The sequence below is a fragment of the Folsomia candida genome, unplaced genomic scaffold, assembly GCF_002217175.1.
Source record: "Folsomia candida strain VU population unplaced genomic scaffold, ASM221717v1 Fcan01_Sc024, whole genome shotgun sequence".
Taxonomy (NCBI): Eukaryota; Metazoa; Arthropoda; class Collembola; order Entomobryomorpha; family Isotomidae; genus Folsomia; species Folsomia candida.
In genome coordinates, this window is record NW_019091216.1 from 495,344 (window position 1) to 503,931 (window position 8,588).

At 40.8% G+C, this 8,588-nt stretch overlaps 1 long non-coding RNA gene across 3 annotated transcripts; it reads left to right on the forward strand.

The window, feature by feature from the left end:
* The first annotated feature begins 3,851 nt into the window (after positions 1-3,851).
* On the forward strand, positions 3,852-5,300 carry LOC118438649. 3 transcript variants are annotated; one of them, XR_004836969.1, is made up of 6 exons: positions 3,852-3,911; positions 4,003-4,101; positions 4,199-4,282; positions 4,433-4,717; positions 4,781-4,922; positions 4,999-5,300. It is a non-coding gene; the product is annotated as an uncharacterized LOC118438649 (long non-coding RNA). The 3 variants fall into 3 exon arrangements; XR_004836970.1 differs by having other exon boundaries at positions 4,433-4,698; XR_004836968.1 differs by having other exon boundaries at positions 4,433-4,922.
* Positions 5,301-8,588: the final 3,288 nt, after the last annotated feature.

The following is an 8,588-nucleotide window of genomic DNA, read 5'->3' on the forward strand; positions in this document are numbered from 1 at the left end:
TGAAATATTTTAACTTTTTGGAGGGATTTAAGTTGACAAATTTTGAAGGGAATTTAAGCCGCATTATTTTTAATTATTGGGGGAACTGAAATATTTTTAATTTTTAATAATTTGAATTCAAATATCTTGAATTTACTAATTTAGGGAGAGTTTTAAAAATGATATGCTTTGAATTAAGGGGAATTTACATTGGGCGTACTCACGACAACTTCTTATTTTGCATCGCAACTCATTTAGCAAACTTGTGAAGATCAAAATATTTCTGTCGTGAGGGGATTCGCAAAATATGACTTCGCAAATCTCTCTAATCTCGCAAATATATTGAAAAACACCTACTTTGGTATTGTTTCTAGAAAGTTAACTAGAAAATTAAGCAAACAAACTTGGAGTCACCTGACACTTATCTTTTTCATGAAAAATGTTGGCGGCAAAGTTCAATTTTTGCATACATTTTCTCTCACTTTTCCCCCACGTGGCGAAAACCAAACCGCTTGTGGGGATTTTGACCCCCAATATTTTTCTTTAAAGTGAACATTCAACGGAATGATAAGTGTTAAGGGATTCCTAATTTTTGGCTTTATTTTTTGACGCAACTCGCTAGAAAATCATGATGTAGCTTTAAAAAAGGGATCCACTGTCATTTATATTTAGTGTCTGCTATTATGGTGTAATGATCCTCCCGAAGGGGGTTCACTAGATTGACCCCACATATGGCTCACTCGTAGCATTGTGGCCGTGTGGTGGAAATCGGGATAAATAATGTACACGTTTCTCGAGGCAGATTGAGATGTTGATTTGGACAAGTTTTTATTCAATTCAGATTGGCAGGGTTGTGCGAGGTAAGGGCAGCAGCAGCAGCAGCAACAAGACTCGTCTTGAGCCCATCTCCCAGGCTCCCCAAGACTTGTTCTCCCATTGCTGTCGTGTACTGCCGTGACTGCTGTTTATATATGGTTGATATACCTATTTCTAACCTACATATTGAAAGAGAGAGTGAGAGAGATAACAATGAGATGACTTGCAATAATTGCCTCACTGCCCAGAGGCGATCACGATATAAAACTAGAATATGACAAATGTATCTGATTAAGATTGCACATAAGGAAACCTTCTCCTTGATTGTGTTGCACTCAATGTGCAACAATCACTTTCACAAAATAAACCTGTTCTTTACAATATCTGGCTCTCTTAGACCGGGCCCCGGTCCAGGAATGAAATGTGAGATTTGCTTGGTCTGCATTATTGTTGTTTACAATTATTAGTGATTTTAAAAATAGTGTTATTTTAACATAGTTGGGCAATATACCGATATTAAAATTAAAGAGTAATTATTCTAGTTGACAAATTTGAGCATATAGAAAATTTTACTAGAGCTAAATTAAATATTAATTTTTAATAATAGTTATAAATTTTTGATTTTATTTCTTAACAGAGTAGGGAAATATACTGATATTAAAATTACCATATTTATTAACTTCATCCTTAAAATGAATTTTGCAAGGTTTTTTTTTTCTTTTGATCATAGGACTTTTATTTTTATTTGTATTTATTTGTATTTTTTTTAGTAGAGGTCGGAAAATTCGTGATCTTCTTAGCTTAGTGAATAAGGTTCTGAAAAAATTTTTTTTTGCTTGGTTATGCGAGAAATCTCTGTTCATATCGCTTCATGGATCGCTCCTTCTGACGCGGCGTTGATGATGGAGCTTCCATAGCTGGTTTGGTTGGTTGTGGAGTAGTGTGAAAAGCCTTATGTATTGTGCTGTTTACTGCCTTTATGGGTTTTAAAGGTGGGCACAACCTTAAATCGTATGACTTAGTCATACGATTTGTGTGAAATGTCGGATTGTGTCAAATGTCGGAGAAAGGTCGGCAGACTGGAACAAGAAGTGGGGTGGGAATTATCAATGCCGTCAGGGTGACTCAGGAGTTAGGAATTGAGAAATTTATGATGGTGGGGTTAATGAAGAAGAGTATATGATCCAGGGGGTATGTGTTGCGGAGTAGGCCGAGTGTCGGAGTTTAGTATAGGAGGTCATCATATCTCCAGAATGAATATGGGAGCGCGCCGAGTTGAGGTAGGACTTTTCGGGGAAGATGTCGGAGGGTATGACGGTGTTGGTATGTATGTGTGGGTCCCGGAGCGTGTTGGACCTTTACCAATATATGCAGGGTGAATCCGGAGGTGCGCCGGAAGATTCGGCGGTGATGGGAGTCAAGTTTTTTTTTTGTTTTTTTGTTTTTTTGAAGTTCGGGGTGAGTCCGGAATGTTCGAGGAAGTGGGTAGTCAAGTAGGGGTGACTTTGGAGAGTTCGACGGGGTCCGTAATCAAGTTTTTTTTTGAAAATTCGTGGTGACTTTGGGGTGTTCTGTGGGGTTGGTTGTCAAGTTTTTGAAATTAGGGGTTAGTATTTATAACTAAGGAAGAATGTATAACTATATAACGAGCAAATTTCTGAGCCAAGTAATTGGTTCCTGAAATATTGATTGTTAAGGAGACTGAATTTGGGTAAGGAAATGACGTGGAGATAAGAAGTAGCTATGAAGGGTTGAGTTAAGGGACTGAAAAAATGACTCTAATGTCGATGTCTAATTATGGGTAATGTATATTTAAAAAATGCAAAAAGAATTCTACGATGGGTTTTCAAATATCCTGTCTAAAGTTATTCTAATGATATACATAATTTGACGATAGAAGGGCCGAAATTTCTCATAAAAATTAAGTAATTACAGAGAGTTGTGCCTATAAATGTGTACCTAGAAATCTAACCAATGTGTATATGAGCTAAACTTATCGTAATCGAGATTGTACATACTGTATAATACACTATCGTGTGCCAGACAGGAATGTACATTGACTATATCTGTAACTAATGTTGTTCTCATGTATTTTTATATTTTCTTGTAATGTTTTAATTGTGTGGTTGGGGTATAAAAATGAATTGGGGATAATCGTTTGGATGTGCCCCGAAAAATTAATGACGTTAGGGGGGTTAACAATCAGGTACTAATGATTGAATTGATTAACGGTACAAGGTTGCTTTTGGGATATACGCCGGCCTGGGGAGAATGGCGGTCTGGGATCTGAAAAAATGTAAACTAGACGAAGAGTTCCGTGAACTCGAGTTAAACCTGGTAATGGAGCAATTACAGCGAATACAGATCACTAATAGAAGGATGAAGATATGGTTATTGTTTCAGTATAGGGAAATGGGGTTTCAAATGCTGTGATTGGCTGACGGTTTTTATGGGCATCCGCCCATAAAAACAGGGCCGTGGCACAACTCAATTTTTCCCAATCTCAATTTCCCCATTACTTGGAAATCTCACTCCTTTCTTGGAACCAAAATCAGGTGTCTCCTTTACCATCATTCTTGCTGCCAAACTCGGAAAAGCTGAGTAATTAAAAGATTATTTAATATCCTACAAATTAATTTTCTGACATCCACTCAATTACATAAATCGCTTCAACTCACCACAAGTTAAGCTCTAAGCTTCAACTCTCGGTAAGTAGTAAAAGAATTACTATTTTCTTTCAACAATGAACGGTGGGGACACAAATATGGTGGTGACACGTTCATTTTTACGAGTGATTTGGATGTTAATTTATTGCGATTTATTGGTACAGGTAACTGCTAAGGACAATTTTTCATCCATTAATTTTGCGACCTCTCTGCCGTGCCCCCACCAGAAATCTGTGTCATCGCCGGCCAACCTGGTAAATAACAACTTTAACTGGATTCTGCAACAATAAGGACCAAGGAACTTGTATTTCGTAATGCACTATATTGTATTGAAGTATAGACTCATCAATTACCATTAGTTGTTGTTCGTGACCTGGTAACAGTGTGAACTTGTCGGAAACTTCGTTAAAGTTTTACAAGATTCAAAAATAGTTTCTCATATAATGAACGGTGAATACACATATATGTACAATTATGTATGGTGAAAACACGCTCATTGTTGGAAATTAAGTTCCACTAAATTTATTTTTGTGAATTGCAGATATAATATTTGTGCCAATTGTTACTCAATATTGTGACCTATTGCCCCTTCCTCCACCAGATCCGTGTCTCCACCGGTCAATTTATCTGATCTATCAGTGTGCGTTTATACAAAGCAAATTCAAATTATATCTTCACACCCACTCTTTCGCTACCAATGAGCAGTCGATAACTAAAATGTATTAATTTTATTACAGGTTCACCTATTTGGCCAAACAAGGGTACTTAAATCAATGTGACTTTGTCAAGACTATTAAAAAACTTTCAAAACTTCGCTTAAGGTAAATTTTATTTTGATCTTAAAAATAGTTTCTTTCCTCTAGAATTAAAAGAATAATGAACGGTGGAGACACATTAATATGGTGGAAACACGTTCATTATTGCAAGCAACTGTTACATCAATATTTCCTTGTTATTTTGTTTAATTACAGACTCATCAATTACTATGAGACCTTGTTCGTGACTCGGAAATAGTGTGAAATTCTCAGGAACGTCAGTAAAGTTTACCAGGTTCAACCATAATATTAAAATAATAGTTTCTTATCTCCAAAAATTAAAAAAGCAACGAACGGTGGACACACACATGTATATGGTGGAAACACGTTCATTTTAATTACTGATTCGCCTTCATGTACTCAAATTCAGTGTGACTTTATCAAAACCTTCTTCAAAATCTTCTTAAAATAAACAATTAACGGTGGAGACACATAAATATGGTGAAAACACGTTATTTGTTTCAAGCAGGTTTCAAATTACTAATTGCTTGTTATTTTTCGCAGGAAATCCAGTTGCTCAAAACATTTATTTGAATTTAATAAACCGTCGTTTGTCACGGTCCGAAATATAAAGTGTTGCGGTACTAATTGTGATAATTCTTGAAACCAAGAAAATCGTAATTACTCCTTTCTGCCAAAGCGTCAGGTACAACTTCCGATGCAAAATAACTCATTTCTCTCATTCTTTTTTCCTCTGATAGCTAATTTTAGTTTTTTTAAAGGTTCCAGCAGTGGTGTAAAATTCTCGACATCGATAAGGAAAACGTATCACCTAAAACTGTCGTTTGCAGCAAACACTTTTAGCCACCTTCAAGAAATTTCTCAAAGAGTTTTACCGACCTCTCCACCCCATTTGTGTCTTCACCATTGTCTGTGTCTCCACGGAAAGGGGGGTGGGTTAATTTATCCTTTATATGAACAAGAAGATAAAGATTAGAAATAAGTTTCACTACAGTTTGAAGTAGAAGAACCAGAACCACATTCAACTGTTTCCATTTTCCTTATATACTCAAGGCACGAAAATTATTGCTACTATTTATAATACAATATTTTGCAACCGGGAAATTATTTCGATGTTTGTAAAATTAAAGTAAAATTGTATTTATACTAAATCAATTTTTGTTGCAATAAATTTGGTTGTAAATCTGCATCACAACAACTTTCAGTTTTTAATTAATTATTCGAACTTAGAAAGTCGCAAAAATTCTCCATTCGAGATGACGAAAATCTGTACAAAAATTAAGTCACATTAAATCCTGAGCATGGTTGTAAAACTGCTCTGACATATCTTGTCGTTAAACTTACTTAATAATTGATGATGGTGGGTGGGTGTGGTAGACACCGAAGCACGAAAAACTGTTTTTTTGTTCTGGGACGTAAAATATAAAGTGTGATGAGAAGAGATGGTAAAGGGTAAAGTGAGACGGATGGTGCGCAGCGAGTGCTACGGCTTCATTTATGCGGCATCAAAAATACATGGAGAAATTTGAACTGCGAACCAGCCAATCACATCATTCCAGCCCCGTCCTATACTGAATAACTAACATTGGAACTGTTTATCTCTATAGGATACCATGATCGTTGGAGCAATTATACGAAGGTCCGGTGGAATGGGGGTATTATCGGGTCGGGATTATGAATTATTAAATAGCGGTTATATAGTGTTTTTGCATGGCTAGTAGTTGTTATGTTGTTGAAGGTGTTGATGACAATCTCCCCCATCTCCAGCATATGCATGAGTTTACCATCCTGAGATTTCCTTGTATCATTATTATGATTACGTTGGCAATAATGGAGGGTTCTATATTTTCTATTATCATTAATATTATTTCGGAGGCAGATTGGGGTTTCTGCACTTATATTTCCTATGGTAATTGGCAGATTGGGGGTTCTGCACTTATATTTCCTACATCTCCTATGCTATCGAAAATATATTGTTGGGCATTCTGGCCCTCGTGAGGAGGAGAGTCTCCTCTGTTGCCAAAATTATTATGATACGGCGTTTTACCGTTGAATAATATACCTTGCCCTGAGTGTCTGGCAGACAAAAGTGGGCTACTCTGGCCTATCATCGCTCGACGGCGGTATGTGTATGCGTAAACGTCGGCTCACTGGCGGACAAAAGGGGGGTTACTCTGGCCTATCTTCGCTCAACGGCGGTATGTGCATGCATAAAGGTCGGCTCACTGGCGGACAAAAGGGGGGTTACTCTGGCCTATCTTCGCTCAACGGCTGTATGTGCATGCATAAAGGTCGGCTCACTGGCGGACAAAAGGGGGGTTACTCTGGCATATCTTCGCTCAACGGCTGTATGTGCATGCATAAAGGTCGGCTCACTGGCGGACAAAAAGGGGGGGGGGGTACTCTAGCCTATAAAAATTCATCCCGCTGTAAAGTCGGGGCTTAGCGTCTTCATGAAACTGCAATGTTCTGAGGGAGCGAACTTGGGAGAAGTGGGACAACCTCTCACCTCGCTTTTTCTATCTTCCGGACTTTATTCTTAAATAATTTTCTGTTCTGTTTGGAAATATCCTAAAAAGGGAGACGTATGGTCGGTAGGGAGAAGTGGTCTGATGGTTGATGGATGGTGGGGCGACAAATGGTGGAGATGGGGAGGGTGGAGTAATTTAAGAATGTATTAAAAAGTTTATTTCGTACCTGGGTGACAGTCCGTCACACCGATGTGGGGATGGGGGGGGGGAAGACAGGGGGTGCGGTTCTTCAAACCGGTGGCGGTGGCGGAGCCACCGCCACCGGTTCCGCCAGCGTGGGGGATATGAGTAGGACCAGGGGAGGAGGTGCTCCACTACCCGGAGGAGGATGTGAGCCTCCAGGAGGGGGATGAGACCCTCCGGGGTGATGGTGAGGACCCCCTGGGAGAGGATGAGAACCGCTGGGTGGAGGATTGGAACCTCCGGAAGGTGGGGGGTGTGCAGGACCACCTCCACCTGTCGTTTGAGAATAAGGGGGTGGTGCGCCACCCGTGGGTGGGAGATTGCCCATCATCCCGACCGCAGGATGGGAGCCGGATTGATTGGAGGAAAGAGGAAAATTGGTTGCTGTCGGGGAACGGGAATTGCAGTAAGTGGAGTCTGAGGGGAAAGAGAGCGAGAGCGGCTCAGGGTGGAGGCAGAAAGTGAACGGGAGCGCGAGAGGGCCGGGAGAGATGGATAAAGTTGGGGTCGGCCACTAGGGGCAAGATTAGATGTATAAGAGACGGGTGGAGCTGCGCCGGGATAAAGAGGAATACCCACCTACACGCAACCAGGCTCCCACTGAGGGAGCCTGGTTGCGTGTAAAAGATAACGGGTGGCGTCAAAACTAACGAGTGGAGGTTTATGGGCAATATCAGTAGGAATGTGAACGCGTTTTTTGGGTACCAAGTGATGAGTAAAGGGGTTGAGGGTTGGAGCAAAGGCGTCGATATAAAGATGGCTATCAGTGGTAGTAGGTTCCCAGCGGTTGAAGTTAGAATCGAAGGCCCAAATAAATTTGTCGGTGTCCCAAGGGATGACAGGGGAAGGAAAAAGAGGGAGAAGTTCGGATTCAGATGGTACAATGACACCACCGTCACCGTTTAATTCAGAGGGAGAGGGGTCGAAGGGGTTTGCATAAGGAGTATAGTTGGAGTATAGTTGTCGGCAGAGGGGGAGGGTAGCGGAATGGTTGTGATGGCTGTAGTTATACGTGTGAAACGTTGGGGGACAGAACCACTTGGTGGTGGAGCTGGGTAGGAAGAGGTATGGTGGTCGTTAGCCGGGTGGGATGCCTGAATGACGTAAAAATTGGGATCATCCGTGTCGTATGTAGAAAAAAGTGGATTATAGGCCGAATAGATCGACCAATCAGAAGAACTGTGGGTGATGCTAGAGGCAAGAGAGGAGTTAACCGATGTTAGAGATTGAGAACGATGCACTGGTTGTGAAAATGGCACAAGAGGTGCAGGTAACGGGGGCGGATAAGGGATAGAAGGGGGAAGAGCAGGTGCAACCACTGCCGAGGCAGTGGGAGCAGGGGCTAAAGAAGTGGTGGCCCCGATGCAAGTTGAGGGGTTGGGAGGCAAGTTCTCGTGGTTCTGAAAGGTTTGGTCTATCTCGATGGCCGAGACGTGGGGCGGAGCAGAAGGTGGTGGTTGATGAAACGCGTTGGGTATGGGCGTTGGTTGAAAAGGAGCAGGGTTCAAAATACTGGGTTTGATAAAAAAATTAGCAGAGATTGGAGCCGCAGGTGGTTGAGTTGCGAAAGCTTGAATTGGGGGCAATGTACCTGTAACCGGATTTGGGCTATCGGAGTCAGAGGAGAGAGGTGAGTT